This window comes from Myodes glareolus, chromosome 4, assembly GCF_982192425.1.
Source record: "Myodes glareolus chromosome 4, mMyoGla1.1, whole genome shotgun sequence".
Taxonomy (NCBI): Eukaryota; Metazoa; Chordata; class Mammalia; order Rodentia; family Cricetidae; genus Myodes; species Myodes glareolus.
In genome coordinates this window covers 45,640,793-45,663,040 of record NC_142029.1, presented here as the reverse complement: position 1 = coordinate 45,663,040, position 22,248 = coordinate 45,640,793, and the positions used below count along the sequence as shown (strand labels likewise).

The 22,248-nt window shown below is 38.8% G+C and overlaps 1 protein-coding gene across 9 annotated transcripts in view; it reads right to left on the bottom strand.

The window, feature by feature from the left end:
* Positions 1 to 21,681, bottom strand: part of Dop1a (DOP1 leucine zipper like protein A) — a 104,528-nt gene extending 82,847 nt beyond the window's left edge. For 3 of the 9 annotated variants that reach the window (XM_085689469.2, XM_085689472.2, XM_048435776.3), the window contains exon 1: positions 21,579 to 21,667. The gene's annotated coding sequence lies outside the window, so the exon portion shown is untranslated. Of the gene's footprint in view, positions 1 to 14,736; positions 14,835 to 21,578 lie in introns of all 9 variants that reach the window. The other 6 variants (XM_085689471.2, XM_085689474.2, XM_085689475.2 and 3 more) reach the window with 6 other exon arrangements.
* Positions 21,682 to 22,248: the final 567 nt, after the last annotated feature.

Below are 22,248 nucleotides of genomic sequence, written 5' to 3'. Positions count from 1 at the left end.
TAAAAAATTCTGATTTTTTTTCTTAAAGTGAAACAAGCAAATCATAACGGCATTTGAAATCTTTCAGGAGTCATGAATGGTTTTTTGATTTGATCTATAGCACCATTTGAAAATATAGTTATTTCTTTCCAACTAACAACTCAGACAAATTGGACCAGAATTGTCATAAATCATGATTAGTGTGGCACTATTTCTTTCAAAAAATTAAAAATGAAACAACATAGCTATCTTTTAAAAAAAAAGTCAAAGTTTTCTCTGGGTAAATTAGGCCCTGTGAAAACAGGTACTACAGATTTATTTTATATTTTATGGTATAAAAGGAGAAAATTTAATGAATTAAATTCTACATCAGAGCATCTACAGATACTAGCAGGTTGTGAGTCACCTGATACACTGCTAGGAACCAAACTCAGGTCTTCTATCTACAAGAGCAGCTTTCTCCAGCCCAATTTCACCTTTCTACAGATATATCTGAGGGCTGTTTTATCACAGTGAAAAGTATATAGATGAATTCTGACAAACACCAGCCCTGCTTGGCCATGAAAGAAAAACAAAAACTATACATTAATTAGATGATCTTACCAAATGCTTTTGGCTAAAATAAAATTTATCATTCAGTAAGTGCTATCATCTGGAAATTTAATATGATAATTAGTATATTTCACTATTTCACTTTGGTTAAATGTTCTGAGTTTCAATATGGACGTGACAGCAAATAATCTTTAACTAATTATTCAGTTAAGAAACTTATAAAACTAATCACTCCTGAGAACTGTATAAGTTGATAGAAGATAAAAGGGATGGGTGTGGGGTAGGGATAAGGGGAGACGGGGAGAGAGAAGTGAGAAGGGGAATGGGACGGTTGGGATGGAGGAAAGGTGGATATGAGAGCAGGGAAGTATATATCTTAATTAAGGGAGCCATTTTAGGGTTGGCAAGAGACTTGACTCTAGAGGGGTTCCCAGGTGTCCAAGGAGAGATCCCCAGTTTGTTCCTTGGGCAGCTGAGGAGAGGGCGCCTGAACTGGCCCTATCCTATAGCCACACTGATGAATATCTTGCATATCACCATAGAACCTTCATCTGGCGATGGATGGAGATAGAGACAGAGACCCACATTGGAGCACTGGACTGAGCTCCCAAGGTCCAAATGAGGAGCAGAAGGAGGGAGAACATGAGCAAGGAAGTCAGGACAGTGAGGGGTGCGTCTACCCACTGAGATGGTGGGGCTGATCTAATGGGAGCTCACCAAGGCAGCTGGACTGGGACTGATGGAGCATGTGATCATAACGGACTCTCTGAACGTGACTGACAATGAGGGCTGACTGAGAAGTCAAGGACAATGGCACTGGGTTTTCATTCTACTGCATGGTTTTGTGGTTTTCATTCTACTGCATGGTTTTGTGGAAGCCTAGTCTGTTTGGATGATCACCTTCCTAGACCTGGATGGAGCGGGGAGGACCTCGGACTTCCCACAGGGCAGGGAACCCTGACTGCTCTTAGGACTGGAGAGGGAGGAGAAGGGGGAGTGGGGGAGGGAGGGAATGGAAGGAGAGGAGGAGGTGGAAATTTTTAATTAAAAAATAAATAAAGAAAGATTTTTAATAATTTAAAAATTGATAAAAAATATTGTAGAAATTCACAAATACAGGTTATGCCCCATATCCCTAGTATGATTCAATCACTTGTATGTATACTGTCATCTCAAACTGCAGACCAATGACCAAGATATCTTCAGCCTTTCCTCTGCATATGTCCCAGGTTCCAACCTTAGTCATCTTTCAAAGACAAGAGCTTTCCGGATGCAGCAGAAGCAGCAACATCTGAGATAACTTATAGTGCATTTACTAAGCACTAGGAACTGTTGTTTGTGTGCTTTGCATATTTAGCTCACATTATTTCATTGCATCCTGATACAGATACTATTAGTGTTTTCATTTACACATAGGAAACTGAAAAATAAAAATGCAGGTCAAGAAATAGCAGAGTCAGATATAAACTCAAGCAGTTTGCCTAAACCATTATTCTTTACTCTCATGAAACTTTTCCTTTTCCTAAAACACCTTCCTCAGAGTGTTTTAGAAAAAAAGAGCCTCTTCTACCAAGAAAAACTCCAACCCTGCTTCTGCTCTCCTGCTTTTTAAATACCTGAACTGGAATAATGCTGGAGATACATCATCTAGTCTATTTGGCTGGCTGTACCACTATCCTAACGTAGTGATTTTCCTTTGTAAATTTCTCATCTGGCACAACTACTTTATATCTTCTTTTCTCCAAACTCTAACAATGTCTTCTTTCCTTCATTACCAGAGATCTATCTCAAATATACTGAAGAGAGTGCAGTACGGGAGTAGAGGCTTGTAGTATCAGCTACTCAGGAGATATAGTTAACTAAGAAGAAGAGGAAGGAGAAAGAGAAGGAGGAGGAGAGGAAAAAGAGGAAGGAGAAGAAGAAATATGACAAATGCTTTCAGTTCCTCCCCAGCAAAACTACACCAATGTCCCACGCTCACAATCTCTGCTTTCCCTGTTAGGAACAGAAGGCTTTTTTTTCCCCACTAAAGGTCCACTCTTTGCTGTTGTCTAGATTTCATTTCCTATGCGCTCAGAGTCTATATTATTTCACGCCCCTTCAATACCAGCTCCTCTATACAGATAGGACTATTCTCTACCCAGCTCTGAGTATGAAGTCAAAATTCACCTTTTCTGTACTTCCACAGGTCCTGGCTGGTGGTCAGTTTCTCTGTTCTCTCTTACAGCAGAAGTTTATGAAAGATCTTCTGACATTCAATACTTCATTGCCTTACCCTCAGTATACAATTTAGCATGCTCAAAAATGTGTAATGACACAGTTCTTGCAGGAGGCAAATCATATAAATGTCAGCAAGTCAATAGCCACCTTTCTCGCCATTCATCTTACTCTCAGTAATAATAAACACACCTTGTTTTTGGCTTCCTGGACTCTACTCAGGGTGTGTACCTATGTCTTGGCCACCTATTCCCGTCTGAGTTAGTCCCTGTCTTTTATCCATTCTTCACTGTGGTAGTACTTCAAGGCTCACTCTACAATACTCATCCCCCCATGTTATTTCTTCTAGTCCCATAGATTTAAGCAGATCTGCTCACTGATGCACCTTCAATGTACAGCTATCACTTTCTTTCCTCTTCTTTTTAACCAGTTAGAGATGACTACTGAACCCACTTCTATACCTGAGTCTCTGATCCATCTTCCACAGAGAAGCCAGGTATGTTGTTTCTTTACTGAAAATCTGCAATGATATTTCCTCTGATGTTAGAATAATATCCTAACTATGTTCACCAAAATACCATATTTTGTACTGTGTTTTTTATACTTGTTACCCCTCTGAAAAAAACTTCTGCTCTTTCAGTTACAGCAAAACATCAGAAAATCTGATTAGTAGAAGTTGCCTTGCGCCAAGGCTCATATTCTTCATTCTACCTAAAACATCGCATTATTCCTCAGCCAGTATTTCTTATAATCTCATGTTGTCTTGTTTGCTTTTCCTATCTATCACATTTTGAAAGAGGTTGGGAACTTCTCTAAAGAGCTCATTTCTGCATCAGTTCTGTAAGTGGCCCACAGCAGGCTCTCAAATATTTAGAATAAATAATCCACTGAAGTCAACACAGTCCACAGATCATTTTTTTTTCTTGAGTAAAAATTCTGTTAAAAACAACAACAACAACAACAACAAAAAGGCAGGAGAACAACCATAATGTTCCACTTCCTCACTTGGCTCAGCTAGACCATTCCCTAAATATAGACTTTATCTGTGTGGCTACAAGCACTCTAAAAAAATCTCAAAGACTTACCTAGTTACTTAAAAACTTATTATAATCATCTTTATTGTGCATAATTATGTAAAAATGGAGAAAAAATAATTTATGATAGTCTCAGAGGTCAAAAATATTAATCAGATACAGATCTAGCTAGAGCAAACATTAAAAGTTTTCTGTACTTTAGTGTATTTCTATTTGTAAATGATAATGCATGACTATAAATGTTTTTCTTGACTTCTATGAAATTAATTTTTCATTTCCATATATAAGTAAATATGTAAGACTGTCTTTCTGTGACTGATTTATTATACTTGATGTACTGTTCTTCAGGTTTATGTTGGAACAAATAAAAACTTTATTTTTATGGCTAAATAATATTCAAGTTTGTGTGTATATATATACATTTTAAAAAATGATATATACATTTTTCAAATGAGATATAATATATAAAATGTTATATATTATATCTATCTATCTATCTATCTATCTATCTATCTATCTATCTATATATCTCATTTTAAAAACTCTGTTCCTCAGCTGATGGATACTTAGGTTGAGTCCATATTTAGCTAGCGTGAATAATACAATAAACATTCAAGTGCAGGGACTTCTTCAATATAATGATTTCCCTTCCTTTGGATACAGTCCTAGCAGGGGGTTACTATACCAGATAATGGATATACTTTTAGTTTTCTCAGGAATATCAATACTATTTTTATAACGGCTATATCAGTTTACATTTCCAAAGTGATGATTAATATTGCCAACTTCATTGGATCTAGAATCAACTAAAAGGCATGCCTCTGTGTTGGTCTATAAGAATACTTCCAGGAAGGATTAACCATATGGAGACCTTTCACCATAGTGGACGGCACCTTCTGATGGCAGTCCAGATATAGAGGTTCAAGGAAAAGCAATGCTATTTACCTACGTATTCTTCCATTTTTGCTAGTAAGTATGCCCTTCCCATTGTATTTACTAATGCCATCAGAACCCATCTTTGGCTTTCCAATGTGGATTGAAAAGGAGTATCTCTCCAGGAATCCTTTAGGCTTTCGGTATGAGGTTGGCACTGCTCAGGGGGCAGCAGATTATGAATTGAGCAGCTACCAGTTTCTCAACCTCTCCTGAAGGCAGACAGTCACTGTTGGACTACCTAGCCTCTATTGTGTAAGCAATGTAAGAAATCATCCTTGATAATATATCAGTAATATCTGTTCTGTTCATCCAGAGCAACAGTTCTCAACTTGTGGGTTGGGACACCTTTGGCAAACCTCTCTCCAACAATATTTACATTATGAGTCATAACCATAGCAAAATTAGTTATGAAGAAGCAACAAAAATTATTTTAGGGTCACCACAACATGAGGTACTGTATGAAAGGGAAGGGTCACAGCATTAGGAAAACTGAGAATCACTGCTCTAGACAACCCTGACCAACACATTTAACAACAGCAGCACACTTCTCATTTTTCTTTTCTTTGTGGATTTGGAGGTGGTGGAATTGAGACAGGATTTCCTTGTGCAACAGCCCTGGCTGTCCTGGAACTCACTTTGTAGACCAGGCTGGCCTCAAACTCAGAGATCTGCCTGCCTCTGCCTCCCAAGTGCTGGGACTAAAAGTGTGTGCCACCACTGCCCAGTTCTAGTTCTCATTGTTTTACATCCTTGCCGGCACCTATTTCCATGTCTTAAATAGCTACTCTAATTTAGATGAAATGATATCCTGTGCTTTTAATTCTCACCTTCTTGATTATTATTAGTAGTAATGTAGAATATTTTTCAAATGCTTATTAACCATTTACATATCTTATATTGATAAATGTCTATTTTTAGGGCTGGGGAGTTGATAAAAAAGTTTGCCTTGCAAGCACTAGAGCTTGATGCTGTTCTTAGAATCCACATAGTAGACAAGATTATAATCTAACTACATTACAGAAGATGTAATGAAGATGCCAGCCAATCTGACTAGCCTATTTGAAGAGTTTCTGATCAGTGAGAGACTCTGACTCAAAGCATATACAAAACAAAAATGATGTACAATGCCCGAGAGTTGACCACTGATGTCCTCTGGCCTCAACATGGACAAGTACATAGTGCACCTGTACTCATAACCCAACACTATAGATCTTCTTTCTTGGATAACACAATAATTTTTTTCTGTATGCTTATTTAAAAAAAACAAAAGGAAAATCATTCTTCTAAATACCGATTTAAGAACAGGGACCATAAGTCAACTCCAAATAATACAAATACCTCACTGTTTTTCTTGCTAAGTATTGTTTTTTTTTTTCTCCAGCTTGACACAAGGTAAGGTCATTTAGGAAGAAGGATCCTCAAAAAGATGTCTCCCACCAGACTGGCCTGTGGGCTAGCTGTAGGGCAATTTCTTAATTCATGATTGATACAGGAAGGTGATAAGGTATCACCTAGAATGGGCACATGATCCTAAACTGTATAAGAAAATCAGACTGAGCAAGCCATGAGGCGCAAGGCAGTAAATTGCTTTCCTTTGTGGTCTCTACTTCAGCTCCTCGAAGTTCCTGCCCTGAGTTCTCTCAGTGATGGGAATATGACCAGAGAACTGTAAGATGAAACAAAGCCTTTCCTTTCAAAGCTTATTTTGGTCATGGTGCTTTATCACAGCAATAGAAACCCAACCAAGCCACTGTTCAGCACTAATAGTGCTTCTAGCAAATAAATTTATAAGGCAAATTGATGATAAATTAAGATAGGGAAGGGGTTTGGTTTAGTGGTTTTTATAAAACATTAATCCTAACTCTCTAAGTGGCATGATATAAGAGAAACTATGTTCAATGTGCATAAAATGACAATCTACTGGTTGGCCAGGCGTTAAGGTACACACCTTTAATCCCTAACACTGAGAAGGCAGAGTCAAGTAGAGCTCTGTGAATTTGAGGTGAGTCTGAACGAAGGAGCTAGTTCAAGGACAGCCAGGACTACAAAGAGGCATTGTCTTTAAAAAAAAAAAAACCCAAAACAAACAAAAAAGCAATCCTGAAGTAAAATTATGTTCCCCAGTAGAGTGAAATCCTTTAGGGATGCAGCAAGCTGGGCTGCGAATTCAAACCAGAGTGATAGGTATGGCTGTTCCCAACCTAAGTGGGTCTAGGGCACATGTGTACGCTCCTGATGGGAAGCAGGATGCCACACACTAATACATGGTAAGAGGATGATTTAAGACAGAAAGGTAGGCTTAAAAAAATGTTGGGAAAATATGTGTAATTCGCCAGATGGTTCATCATGAGATGACAAAATATTTTAGAAAACAAATATTTTAAGGAAGTTGCCCACATTTTGGGAAATCCAGTGAACACCACTGATAACTTGATTGCAGAGTCTGGTTTAGTCACATATCTTGGTTTTAACCACACCTGTATGTTGCATGGTCGTTCTGGCCATTCGGCAGTTCAGACCCAAAATAATCACACAGAAACTGTATTAATTAAATCACTGCTTGGCCCATTCATTCTAGTTTCTTATTTGCTTACTCTTAACATCTTAATTTAACCCATCTCCATTAATCTGTGTATCACCACAAGGTTGTGGCCTATCAGCAAAGTTTCAGCACGTCTGTCTCTGGCAGCAGCTTCTTGGTTTCTCCCTGATTCTGCCTCCTTTCTCCCAGCATTCAATTTAGTTTTCCCCACCTTCCTAAATTCTGTCCTATCAACAGGCCAAGGCAGTTTTTTTATTCACCAACGGTATTTACAGCATAGATAGACATCACCTGGACAAACTAGTAATGTGCATTACTTACAACTATGAAACCCAAACAATTCTAGCTTTGGGATGTAGCATGCTTTTTGAAAATATGCACTTCAAGTTGGGTGGTGGTGGTGCACACCTTTAATCCCAGCACCCAGGAGGTAGAGGCAAGTGGATCTCTGAGCTTGAGGCCAGCCTGCTTGCTCTACAAGAGCTATTTCCAGCACAGGCTTCAAAGCTACAAAGAAACCCTGTCTTGAAAAAAAAAAAAAGGTATTTTAGCTAGGCAGTGGTGATACACACCTTTAATCCCAGTACTCATTTAGTAGCATATTATTTGTGTTTTAACAAATAAAGCTTGCCTGAAGATTAGCAATTACTAGTCAGCCAGACAAACCAGGAAGCAGAGGTAAACACCTTTAATCCCAGGATGCAGAGACAGAGGCAGAAGGATCTCTGTGAGTTCAAGGCCACCCTGGGTTACACAAGACTAAATCCATCTAAAAGAGAAACAGAGCTCACACAAAGGTGATCCCAGCACTTGGAATCACATGCCTTTAATCCCAGCACTAGGGAAGTGGAGACTTGGAGTCCTATGGTTCAGCTTGAGAGAGGAATTGAAAGGAATGAGACAGGAACTCAGTGAGTGTGGAGTCTGAGGATTTATGGAGACAGGATCTTGCCCTTTCAGTCTGAAGATTTGGGAGAGATAAAAGGTCTTCCAAGTGGTTGGTTGCTTTGTTTTTCTGATCTTCAGATTGAACTCCAATATCTGTCTGTGGGTTTTTATTATTTGTGCTACATACTCCAGAGCCAGAGGCAAGCAGATCTCAGTGACTTTGGGGCCAGTCTGTTCTACAGAGCAAATTCCAGCATAGCTAAAGTTACAGAGAGAAATCTTGTCTCAAAATGGCCCGCCAAATAAATAAACAAATAAATAAACAAACAAATGCATTTCAGACAAATGGTGCTGGCCACACTATATGTAAAAGACTGAAAATAGATTCGTATTCATCACTCTGCACAAAACACAACTCCAACTAGATCAAGGACTTCAACGAAAGACAAGATACACTGAATGTGATAAAAAAAATTTAGAGAGTAGGTTTAAACTCAAATCACAGGAAAAGATTTTCTAAACAGAACACGTATAACATAGGCATTAAGACCAGACTTAATAAATGGGACCTCTTTTTTTTTTTTTTAAACAAAGCAGCATTCTACAGAATGGGGGAAAAAACTTTAATCAATTATATATCTGATAAAGGGTTGGTATCTAGAACATATAAATGAATAAAAACAAAACACAAAAACGTGAACATCAAGAAAATGAATACCCAATTTTAGAAATGGGGTATAAAACTTACAGAGTTCAATAAAGACGAATTACAAATGAATGAGAAACATTTAAAGAATTGCTCAACATCCTTAGTCATCAGGGAAATTCAAATCAAAGCTGCTTTGAGATTTTATCCCATCCCAGTCAGAAAGGCCAAGATCAATAAAACAGATGCTAGCACATGCTGGGGAGGGTATGGAAAAATGGGAACACTTATTCATTGCTGATGGGAGTGAAAACTGGTACAACCATTATGGAAATCTGTGTAGAGGTTGCTCAAAAGCTGAAAATTAATCTATCACAAGATTCATGTATATCACTCTTGAGCATATACCCAAAGGACACTGCATTTTACTACAGATACTTGCTCATCCACATTCATTGCTGCTGTATTTTTAGTAGTCAGTGTGCAGGCCCACCAAAGGTCAAGAGAGTTAGGACTTGTTCAAGGTTATTGTGCTTCTACCTCAGACACCTAGTAGTAAATCAGTAGTGAGTTCTTCTCTCTCAAGGTTATTGTCAACAGGTATAGCTAATTGCCAACCTCGTGAACCAGGAATAGAGAAGTAGGTCCATTCCTAACTCAAACAAAAGTCTAAGGATAAGTTCCAGCTCCCTTTATGGAGATAATTTGTGATTCCACCCAGGGAGTGGTTTGCCTACAGAGTGTTATGGTCTAGGGCATGAGCATGACTTGCTGATTTGTTTTGTCCTAGCAACAAAATGTTTAACTATGAATGTAGCCTGTGATTTTCAATTGGTTTGTTCATTTCCTTGTATTAGGTTAATGTAGCCTTTTGTATTATCATACCTTTGGGAACAAGGGTATTTTAAGCAGTTGGAAATTAAACGCAGATGAATTCTCAGTACTTACTGAAATATTCCCTCCCAATATTATCCTATATATTTTTCTGTTTTACTATTTTCATTCGTGTCTTCATATTCTTTACTTTATTTCTAAATTCCCAAACCTCCCCTCTGGATAAAGGTATTTTTTGTTGAGGCTGGCCCCAGATAGTCAAAAATTGGAAACAGCTTAGATGTTCATCAACTTTATAAATAGATAATGAAAATTTAGTACATTTATACAATAGAATTTCATGAAATTTGCAGGGAAATGGATGGAGTTAAAAATAAGCATCTTGAGTAAGATAAACCAGACCCCAGAAAATGAATATTGCATGTTTTCTCTTATATGTATGTTGTGGAATATTATTTTAAAATGTGGTACATTTGTTTATGCTGTGTAACATTTGTTTATAATTATGCAAAGATGTGTTGCATTCTTTTATATTGCATTTGTTTATCTCCATGAAGTTGTGCTACTTTGCCTGCCTAAGGCATCTGATTGGTTTGACAAAGAGCTGAATGGCCAATAGAAAGGCAGGAGAAAGGATAGGCAGAGTTGGCAGGCCGAGAGAACAAATAGGAGAAATCTGGGAGGAGAGAAGATGGAGAAGCAAGAAAAAGAGAAGGAGAAGAGGACATCAGGGCCAGTCATACAGCTATACAACCAGTGATGGAATAAGAAAGAAAGAAAGAAAGAAAGAAAGAAAGAAAGAAAGAAAGAAAGAAAGAAAGAAAGAAAGAAAGGTATATAAAATAGAGAAATATAAAAGCCCAGAGGCAATAGGTAGATGAGGTAATTTAAGAAAAGATGGCTAGAAACAAGTCAAGCTAAGGCCGAGGATTTTTTTTAAGATTTATTTATTTATTTATTATGTATACAGTGTCTGTATGTATGCTTGTGGACCAAAGAGGGCACCAGATCTCATTAGAGATGGCTGTGAACCACCATGTGGTTGCCGAGAACTGAACTCAGGACCTCCAGAAGAGCAGTCAGTGCTCTTAACCTCTGAGCCATCTGTCCAGTCCCAGAGAATTCTTAAGAAAGAATAAGATCTGTGTATTTATTTGGGAGCTGGGGGGGGGGCTCCCCAAGGTATAAGAGTCAAAAGAGTAAAAAAATAACCAACAAAATGTGTGGATGTTAGTTTTTAAGTTTTAGATATGTATGTTTTAATCATAATAATCACAGAAGTTAGGTAGCTAGTAAAGGACTAGAGGGAAGGTGAGGAGAAGGAATAGGAGGACATGAGTGCTAGCGAGCATAAGCATGAAGCTGGGTGGGTAGAATCTCAAAAGAGTTGGGAAGGAGAAAGAATATGATTAAAATATAGTGTATGAAAATAATTTCAATATAAAAAGAAAAAGTCCTATCTTTCTGACAGTTATCATCTGCTTGCATTAAAATGTCTTGTTTCTTTGTAGATATACCATTTATGTAGGAAGAAATGACAAGATTTTTAGATGACAAGAAAAGATAACCTGAGAATATTAAAATAGAATATACATAAAAATCAAATTATCTACATGGACTAAATTCAGTCACGCCTGTGTATATAAATGATTGAATACCATATTATACAGAAATGCATCATGTATTAGTGGAGTAACTATACGTACATAGGTAAGGTTAAATCCACATTGCATGTAGCATACATGTCTATACATCAGTCCGCTCAAAAGAATGGGATAATATGTGGAGAAGTCTTGCACCAGTTCTGTGAAGCAAGTACAATTATTCATAGCATCACTGCCTCTCTAGCTGTACAAGCAGGTCTTTTGGTGATTGGGAAGATCAACTTTAGGAACAGTTCTAATAATGTGCACAAATGTGCCTCTTTCATAACGAATGTCTACCCATGGATCCTGAATGTTTTATATTTAAATTACAGCAGATTCCTGTGTTTTCATTACCATAATGTACTCCAAGAACCAATTACTTTTACAGGTATAAAGCAGAACACATGACTCCCTTGGGAAGATCAGAAAGATAAGTCTGATAATCCACCTGAAGCACTGTAGTTTTCTTAGTGTGTAAGAAATGCCCTTGTTGTAACTGTGACATTTAATTCCCGGGAAGTGAAACACAAGTTCCTAAAACTACAAGCCCTTTTTGGTAATGAGTCCCATATATAATTTTATCATTTGAACTTCTCTTCCTGTAAGCAAGTTCTCAGCTACTATCCACTGTTGAAGACTTCCTCCCTCCACCTTGTTTCCTTTTCAGGCTATGTCCCCCGCTGCTTTTCGTCACCTGAAGCTTTACTATTAGATGATACTTAACACTTCATGCCTGTGAAAGATACTTTATGAGTCAGCTTCTGACTTGGCTCATTTGTTAATTACTACCCTTTTCAATATTAGGAGCATGGTTTGAACGCACATATGCTTTGCTTTCTAAAGGCTTGTCATCTTTTAAAATTGTAAAGCAAGCTAAAAATTATCATCTCATTAACTGAAAGTATAACACTTCAATAACAATAAGAACACACAAGTCATAGAATTTTCTATGACTTCCATCTTGTAAGCCTAAAACTCCCTCTGTCTATTAAACAACCTCCATTTCCTTTTCCAGTCCTATTCCTGGCAACCACCACTCTGGTTTCTGTTTATATGAATTTAACTACTACAGTTACTTCCTATAAGCAAAACCATACAGCATTTGTCTTCTCAATTATGTTAGGCCTACTTCATTTAACATAATGCCTTCAACATTTACTCACACCATAGCATCTGTCAGACTCTTTTTCAAGGATAACTAATAATCTATTACAGGGAATATTGTGTAGCAGCCGAGAGAGTCACTTGTTGCTTTCCGGCTGCCCGGCTAGATTAGACCCAAAATAATCACACAGAAACCATATTATTTAACCACTGCTTGGCCCATTAGCTCTAGCTTCTTATTGGCTAACTCCTACATCTTAATTTAACCCATCTCCATTAATTTGTGCATCACCACAAGGTCGTGGACTACCAGCAAAGTTTTAGTACATCTATATCTGGAGGTGGATCCATTGCATCTCCCTGACTCCGCCTTTCTTTCTCCCAGCATTCAGTCCAGTCCTCCCCGCCTAAGTTCTGCCCTGCTATAGGTCCAAAGCAGTTTCTTTATTCATTAATGGTAATCACAGCACACAGAGGGGACTCCCACATCAATATTTTGTTTTATCAATTAATTTGTAAATGCACATTTATGCTTCCCTTAATGGTAGTGCTACAAACATTGGCATACAAGCATCTCTACTTTCAATTTCTATTCACCTATGCATTCAAAAAGTGTGATTCATGGACTACAGTTAATTTTATTTTCATATATGTAGTGTATATTTGTGTTTGTATGTGTGTAGGCTCACTTGTGTGTAGAGGTATATGAAGGTCAGAGGCTTACAGGCTTCATCAACTGTTCTTTCCTTATTCATTGACATAGCATCACGCAATAGAACCCCAAGGTCACAGCCTGCCCTGTGGGAGTCCCTCTCTACCAAGCAGAACTACAGGCAGTCCACCAGGCCCAGCCAGCATTTAGTGGGTGCTGGAGAATTAAACTGCAGTTCTTATGCTTGTGTGGCAAGTGAGGAACTACCATACTATTTTCCAATGTGGTTATCCACTGAATACAAGGATTCTAACTTTTGTATAGATGCACTAATATTATTTTCTGGGTAGTCTTTTGTTTTGGAACTAGTCACCCTAAGGGCATGAGTGCAGCTTTTCATTTCACTGCAGCTTTCATTTGTCGTAACACTGAGCTTCTTTTCATGTTAACTGGTCACTGAGATCTTTGGAGAAATGTCTTTTCACAAGCTTATGACATCTTTTAATAGGGATGTGTGTAGCTGAATTTAGTTCTTTCTGTACTCTGGATCCCTATTTTCTCCTGTTCCATGGGCTCCTTTCTCATCCTGCTGTGTCTTGACTGCCTGTGTTTTTGATGTGTTATCTGAGACTCAACAGAGCTTTTCTCCTAGGCTTTTGTCTAGGACGAGTTTTTATAGTTTCCTGTTTTATGTTTAGGTCTTTAGTTGTCAATACAGATTTTCTAACACCATTTGTTGAGGAGGTTGCCCTTTATATGATGGGTAATCCTGGCACTTTTATGAATCAGTATGTGACTATATATACTGAGATTTATATCATGCCTTTCCACTTTATTCCATGGTCTCTATGTCTTTTTGCTAGTACCACATTGTTTTGATTATTGTGGCCAGTTTGTATTTCTTTTGTCTGAAACACTAGATCCCAACTCATCCTTCAGATTTCAGATATTATGTAGTTTGAGAAGTCTTCCTGACCATCCCATCCTCTCATTTCATTTCTCCAACCCTCAACTTTGGCTACATATTGTTCCTCTCCCATAGAGTTCACCTTGTTTTCCTGTAATTGACTTGTGACTCCCAAAGTCACAATCCCAAAGACAGAAGGGTCTCATCTATAATTTTGGTTTTCACATCCACTCCTCGCAGGTGTTTTACCAGTCTAAGTGCTGATTTAGAAAATGCTTCCAAGATACAAAAACTAAAAAAAAAAAAAAAAAAAACAAGATGCGGAAGTGTTTATAAAGTTATAACTTACATAAGAAAGGCAGGTATATATCAATTTGTGTATATATGATACCTCTCAAAAGTAAAGTTGATTATCTTCTGGGAATAGATAGAAATCAGGAAAATGAAGGATGGGAAAGTGAGTTTTCATTATATACTTTTAAAATTATATGAAGGTTTTCCTAATTATGATAATGCTTTAAATAGAATGACTAAATAATGTCCCTAGAGAACATCAAGTAGAGGCTGAAGATGTAGCTCAATGCCAAGCACATGCAAAGCCCTGGGTTTGATCACTATGTGTGTTCCTGAGAGAGTGACAGATGGGGGTGGTGGTGGAATATGAATGAATTAAAGTTACAATAATGTGGTATTTCCTTCCTCTTTCATCTTACAACAACAACAAAAACAAAACTATTAGGATCTGTACCTTAAATGCTACTTTTGAACTCAGTTACACCCTTGCTCAGCAAGCTCCTACCTTGATGTTTCTTGGATCACTCATTCTGGAGTTACTATCTTTGTCATAAGGATAATCAGGCAACCCTGTAGAGTAGTGGTTCTCAACCCATGGGTCACCTAAGACCATCAGAAAACAAAGATATTTACATTCCAATTCATAACAGTAGCAAAATTACAGTTATGAAGTAGCAATGAAAATAATTTTATGGCTGAGTTTTACCACAGCATAAGGAACTATATTAAAGGGTCACAGCAATAGAAAGGCTGAGAACCAGTGCTAAAGAGACTTACTTAGGGAGGAACTTTCCCCAACAGCCAGAGAGAAAAAAATGCTAGTCATGCAAGTAAGCCACCTTAAAAGTAGCTCTGCCAGACTTAATCAGACCCTCAGATGTTTGCAGCTCTGGCCAACAAGCAAACTGCAATATCAGAATGGGTGGAGGCAGGGCATTACTTCACAGCCAAGCTCCTCTATCCTTTATGAAAAACAAAACAAAATAAACAAACAAACTGAATTGTGAAGGACACTATTTTAAGTCAGTACAGCTTGAGATGATTTAGTTAATGGTTAAACACTGTCAGCTTGCTGTATTTGAAATCAACTATAAGACACACTTCAAGCCTTGTCTGTGTGGGAATCTACAAAAAAGGTTCCACTGAAGGGAAGAGAAGAACCACCATACCAGTGACATCATCTTGTGGAGTGTGGCCCTAAACTAAAGAAGGAAAAGCTATCTATTAATCTCTTTTCTTCCTACTCTGGATACAAAGTAACCAGCTGCCTCACTCTCTTGTGATCTTACTTCCCCACAATGATGGACTGTACCCTTCAGCTGTAAGTCAACAAGGACCTTTCCTCCTTTAACATGCTTCTTGTCAGGGCAGTGAGAAAAAAGGAACCAATACAATTTGGTATGCAGCAATACCTAACTGGAAGAATTTATTCACAAGTAACAGCTTTCTTTTGTTTTAAAGGTACAAATTATGCCGAATGTAACGCAGTCCTGCCCTGGCTACAAAAGATGAATAGGTCAGACTCTGTGTCCTCAATTACTAGGAGTCCTCACTGAGGTAAGTTCTTACTGAACACACCCTGTTTTTCAGAAAAGATATATGTTTTAGTGTTCCTGGCTTTGCTGCGACTCTGTATGCATGATCAAACAGTATGATGAGAGTAAATGATAGAGACGTTTGTTTCCTAGTAAGTTCCCTGAAACAGAGATTGGCAAATCTAACATGAATCCTCAGAAATTCAGCTACTTCTAAGCTTCAGTATTCTGGAAAACATAAAATAAATGCATGTTCAATGAAATGAAAAAAATGTGTATAAATTCTGTACTCTAAAAGACATAATATAGATAGTATGAATCAGATCACATTAAAGTAACTGCATCAAGCTATAGAATCAGGTAGGCCTGGAGAAGGCATGTTAAGGACTCTGACACCATAAAATAATTATGATGCTGGAGTCCCCACTCAGGTTCAAAGTTGTGTTTCCAATTGATGATGTCATTGTACACAATAAGGAAGTCAATGAAATATGAATACTCAAATGACAGAGTAGTTTTAAAGCATGTAAATATTCTGATATTTTCTTAGATGGAAAATAATCTTCAGAAAAAATATTTAAAGTCCCATATGGTAAGATATAAGTAAGAATGTATGGAAAAGTCACTGTGCCAGTTCTGTTTTTCAAAAAAAAAAAAAGCATAATTAGTGATCTGGGATGGTATTTGTGGCATACAAAATATTCTAGAAAATATATCTGGAAATCTTATGAAAGTAGTATATTGAAAAGGTTTTAGACCACTGATATCTTATGGTCCCTTTTCCTAACATTACACAACACAACCAAAAGCAACTGAAAACGTAGGCTATGGACCTGCTCAATTCAAAGAACTAGAATTGCTGTGCACTTCGCGTTATTGTGACTGCCAGCTGACCTGTGGGACCTATACTGCTGTTTTATGTTTTAGTAGACAAACAATGAAGAGACTACTTTTCAGGGGTCCAATTTTTCTTACGACACAGATTAAAGAGTTTTTCTAAATTCTAGTCTGAGGCTGCAACTCCAAACCTCATACCAACAGCACTCTAACCTCTGGCCGAGTAGCAAATCACCTGTGTGTGCCGAGAGCTGCAGCAGCACATTTTGTTTTGAACAACTGTTTTGAAAACAGGAACTCTAGCTAACTGGTCTACTTACCTAAGCTCTTTGTCCCTGAACACAAAATAACAGCAAACATCTGGCTCAAAATTTAGGCACATGTCTACAAATTCTCAGAGCCACCTGAAACACAAAAATATCCATACGAAAGAACAGATTTCATGTCAGTTTCTGTGAATGTCCTTCTGAAAGACAGGAACATTTCTCATTATACCAGAGGCAACAGCTTTCAGCAGCACCAAGTATGAGAAACTAGCCACATAAACTGTAAGTGACAGAAAGGTGCAGAGGAGGAATGAGCACATTTAGGCTCACTATTGTCTCTGCTCTCACAGACACCTTCCCTCAAGAGTTTCCTCTAAAGTGCACAGAAAAACGTTTTTAAAAGGTGCTTATTTTCTGCCTCTTGATCACTTGGTTAACAGAAGGGCCCTGTTTCTAGGATTTATCTTTGGATTAGAAGGTTTAGTTTAAAGATGAATTATCCTACTAAAAATGTAGTTCTAGCTTTTTATTATAAATGTGATAGAGTAGCATTAAGGCTGTTTTGAAAATATAGGCATTTATCTGGTTCAATAATGATTATATTAAGTTTCCTATTTGTACTGGATTTTTAAAGTATATTCTCACATTTTGAATTTTCAATGAAGCTATTCCCTACATTGTGAACAGAAAAGACTTCAAAAGAAGGCCAAAATTCTGCTTATATTTATGGAACTTTGGGCCACCAACGACAAAATAGATAACTTCATGGATTTTTCAGACTGGGGAGAATAACAGTGAATTAAGGTGAGGAAGATAGTCCTTGTTCATTCTTCTCCAATTCCTCTGATTATACCAAGTCTAAGTTTGGTGCCAGGATGGTATCAATAACAACACTTAATTCTGGCTACTTTCCCTTTTAAACAAAGAACGGTCAGTTTCAAGGCATACAGCAATTTTTTTTAAATTTTATTTTTACCTATGTCTGCTTTCTGTTTATGGCAAGTGCTTTCAACTGTTTACTAAAGGTTATTTCAAGTGTCTTTTAAAAAATAATCATATTGATGCACAGAAGTATTTTTAAAGGAAAAATATATATGGCCAAACTTTTGATAAGGAAAACGTTTCATAAATACTACATTAAATTACTTCTTTGGTCAAGACACGGGTATTTGTGAAGTACATGTCATCAGCTAGTTAGCCACCGTGAAGAATGGAGGACCTTTTTAAAAGTACAGGCAAGTCAGAGAAGGAGATAACTGAAAATGAGGTCATCAAAAGAGGATTCATGGACAAGGTGGTATTTGAGGTAGGACTTGAAGAATTTAAGTCAGGCAAGCGTAATGGAAGAGAACTCTGAACAATGTGTCTGACTGGTAGCAAACTCTAAAACTTGATTTTAATGTTGGATAAATGGGCTAAAACCCAGTAAACCGAACCATTAAATAATGTATATAACTACATAATATTTTTCCTTAAGAAATTTGATACTATCTTTGACAAGTAAATGTAAAGTCAGAGGTTTAAGGCTTAGTTGTCTTTAAAAAAGAGGTAAATACTATTAAAAGAAAAGAGATGTCAAAGTTTAAAAACATGGGAATCAAAAGTACCTACAATAAACTGTCAATAAAAACTGTTAGCTACTAAACAAAAAAATAGCTTTACTCATCTACTAAATAGTGTTATTTACCTCATTTAAAGTTTATCTATTAAAATTAAATATTCTAAACTGGCCATGGTAATACACATGTTTAATTCCAGCACTCTGGAGGCAGAGGTAGGTGAATGTCTCAGTTCAAGTCCACCTTGGACTATAGAGGGAGTCCCAGGACAGCCGGGACTACACAGAAAAACCCTGCCTTGAAAAACAAAGAAATAAAATTAAATATTCTATATTCCCCCCAACTGACGTGTTCATTAATATCATTTATATCAAGTAATAAAGAAAACAGAATATCGGCAAGGTTGACTACTAGCCACACCCCCAAAAGGCTTGGTTCCAAGCTACTGCTGCTATTTGAAGTGGGTGAGGAGGGGTAGGGTATGTGTTTGAAAACTTTAAGAGGTGAAGCCAGGAAGTAGGTTAGGGGTGGGATGGGTAAGGGCAGGGATGGGCCGAATCTTGCCAAGTCCCTCTTCTTTGTCCACCATGAGGTAAATGCCCCCCACTATGCATTCTACCTGAGCAGAGGCCCAGAGCCAACAGAGCTAAGAACAGGGAGAACAACTTTGATCTAAAGTCTTTTTTCTCTGATTGTCAGGTGTTTTCTACCAGTGACAAAATGCTCAACATAACACTTCACAGAATTTAGCAAAAGGATGTCATTTTCAACATTTATATACTGTTTCCAAATAGCTCAGAAATAATAGTCTCAGAATTTTTTTGGCCTTTAGCTCTTTTCGATTACCTGAGATTTTAAAATCATGTAACTATTAAGCATGGAATATATTTTAGGTCGCTTTTCTATCTCATTGTTTTTAGAAAGTCTAACTAGAAGGGGAAATCATTACAGTGAAAGTAAAACCATTACCAACAAGTCTTCACTTAGAACTTTATAACACACTCAACAGACATTCAATAATAACCACAAACATCAAACTACAACAAGAATTATGGTTGAAAGCAGCAGCAGTAAGTGATTGGAAAAAAAGATATTTGTCTGTTATAAATGAAAGCATTAGGAATGTAAAGGATGTATGTATCCTTATTATTATTATTATTATTATTTTACCAAGGAAATTGCAGTTCTTTGTTATACAAGGGAGGTGTAGGTCTTTACGCCCAAGACACCTTAGACAGCAACAATGGGCCAATGCATGGGGTCAACTTGGAAGCAGCCATACCTCAAGTAAAGTCATTCTGAAATTAGTACCGTGTGGTATTTTATTCTAGATTTTAACACTACCTGGAATGGAACCCAGGGCCTCATGCATGCATGGTAGGCATTCCTCCATAAGCCGCTTCAGAAGATAGGCTCTCTGGTTAGCTACATCTCGAAATGCTGATTTCGCCTTCCTTTGAAAACCCTGTGCATGCAAGCGTAGCAGTGACCCTTCTGAGCTGCTTTAATAAGCGGACCAAAGTCAAAATTGGGGGCCAGGGGTGTAGCTCAGTGGTAGAGTGTTTGCCCTGTTTGGAAATACCCTGGGTTTGATTTCCTACACTAAAACAAAAGTTAGGTTTGATTGAGTCCAGTGTGTTCCCACATTACTATGATGTGGAGCACGTTTAGGGGAAGCAAGCTATTGCTTTAGTAGAGGGGTGAGGGGAAGTAGCATTTTGGAAAACCAAGGTTTTTTCAAAATCTCTTTAATGGGTGAAAAAACTGAGGCCAAGCATATGCAAGGTCCTAGGTTTGACTCCTTCCCAGCACCCCAAGAAAAAAGTTACAATTTTGATTCCTTCCCAGCACCACAAGAAAGAAGTTTACAATGGGTTGGGAGTGCACCATCTACAGCATCACTAAAACAAAACAACAAAAGCGTGACAGTGAACCACACACACAGCAACTGAGGACTAGAGAGCTCACACTTGGTCAGTAGTGAAAGGCAGAATTTTGGCATCCAGCTTGCTAGCCTCAGGCCACAGCTGTTTCTACTATTTAAATCATAAAATAGGGCTCTTGACTGAGGGCAGTTAAACCATTAGTTTACAGTTAACAATTTGCTCAGTGTTACATTTTCTGGTTTGTGTTTACTTCAGTGTTTTTAATTCTTCATTAAGAACTGGGTACCCCAAAGAAGGTACATACACCTAAAGATTTACTCTCCCTTTAATTCTGAGGAATGACTAAGTTTAACTAAAAGTAACCATAAGAAGAAGGCATTCAGTCGACCTGGGTTATAATTTACCTAAAACTCCAGTCAGCTGGGCAGAATCAAGGGGTTGATTGGTGATCAGGTGAGTACTTAGCACATACATAATGACGGCCTACGTTATTCATATAAAAGGTCACATGAACATGAACAAATACAACTAACCTTAACATGGTAAGAACTTAACACCTAAAGAGCCGGCGCCACCAAAATGAGAAGTTTTGTCTCCATAGTTCAAAGCTATGAAAGGAGGGAGATTCCTGTATTTTTCTAAAAACCCCCAAAGGTGTGTTTTGACTACAATCTCTAAACCTGATTTTTCTTCAACTCCCCTGAACTCTGAAGATAAGGAAAGAATAAACAAACACAATTAACGTGGCGAAAGACGTTGCCATTCCCGCTCCCTCAGGGTAAGGAGGGGAGAAGCGGGAAGGAATGATCAAGGCTCAACTTTCAAAGCCTTGGGAATCAAAGGTGAGGACTGTTAACAACTTCCGTGTGCTAGCCCGACTTCCTTTTGGTGAACTTGGCCGTGCTCTCTACCCCTCAGCCCAGGCACATCGGCGGGCCTCGATCACACAGGGACCCGCCGGACCGACAAGGCGACGGGGTGGCTGGAAGCCTCCAACAAAGACGCCGGGCGCCCGCGCCCAGGTGACACTTCCCGTCAGCCCCGCAGCGGCACTGCCCGCCGAGGTCGCGGACAGGGCTCGGGTCCCACCACCCGCCCCGGTCGGTCCGGGCCCCGCTTCCCCCGCGGCGGGCACAGGTGGGGGGCCAGGTGGCGGCACCCCCACGCCACCACCGCAGGCCGGCGGCGGAGACGCCCTCCCGAACCGTGCCGCGGCGCACCACCGCTAGCCGCGCGACCGCGCCGGGGGCGGGGATGCTGTTACCTGCCGCGGGCTCTGCCGCTCCCCGCCGGCGCCGCTCTCCTGGCAACCGCGGCAGCCGCACGAAGGCCGCCAGCCGAGGGCCTGGTGACAGCTACCAGCGTGCACCGCGCGCGCCCACGCCGGCGTCGACGTCGGCGGCCTCGATCCCGCCCCCCGGCCGCGGCTCTCCGGCTCGCGCTACCTGGCGCCACAGCGCCCTCACGCGGACGATCGTGGAAGCGGCCGCGAGAAAGGCGCGAGGGAGCAGGTGTCTTCAAATACCCGGAAGAGAACCTGGGTTTGATGGAAGGATGATGGATAGGGGGAACTGAAGACCGCGTTCCAGAGGAGCCATCAATATTTTATACGAATAAATTCAGGCTTCAGAGTCTGTGTGGAATTAAGAGACAGTTTAGAACTATTTTGGTCTAGACTTCTTTCAAACTTAGTTACTCCCAAAGATTTTTGTATGGACTAAAGCATGAAGGAAAATGAAAGGTTTTTTTTTTTTTTTCAAATACTTTGGGTGTACAAGTTTTAAGTCACTTATGAGGGGCATACGATTCACTGTGTCTTTCGCTATGTGTCAGTATTTAAGCATTTTATATTCCTTATATTCCTTAGTGTTATAAGTGGAAGAGGGCAATTGTCCTTCAAATAAATGAGTTGACACTGAACAGTCGCTAGTTTT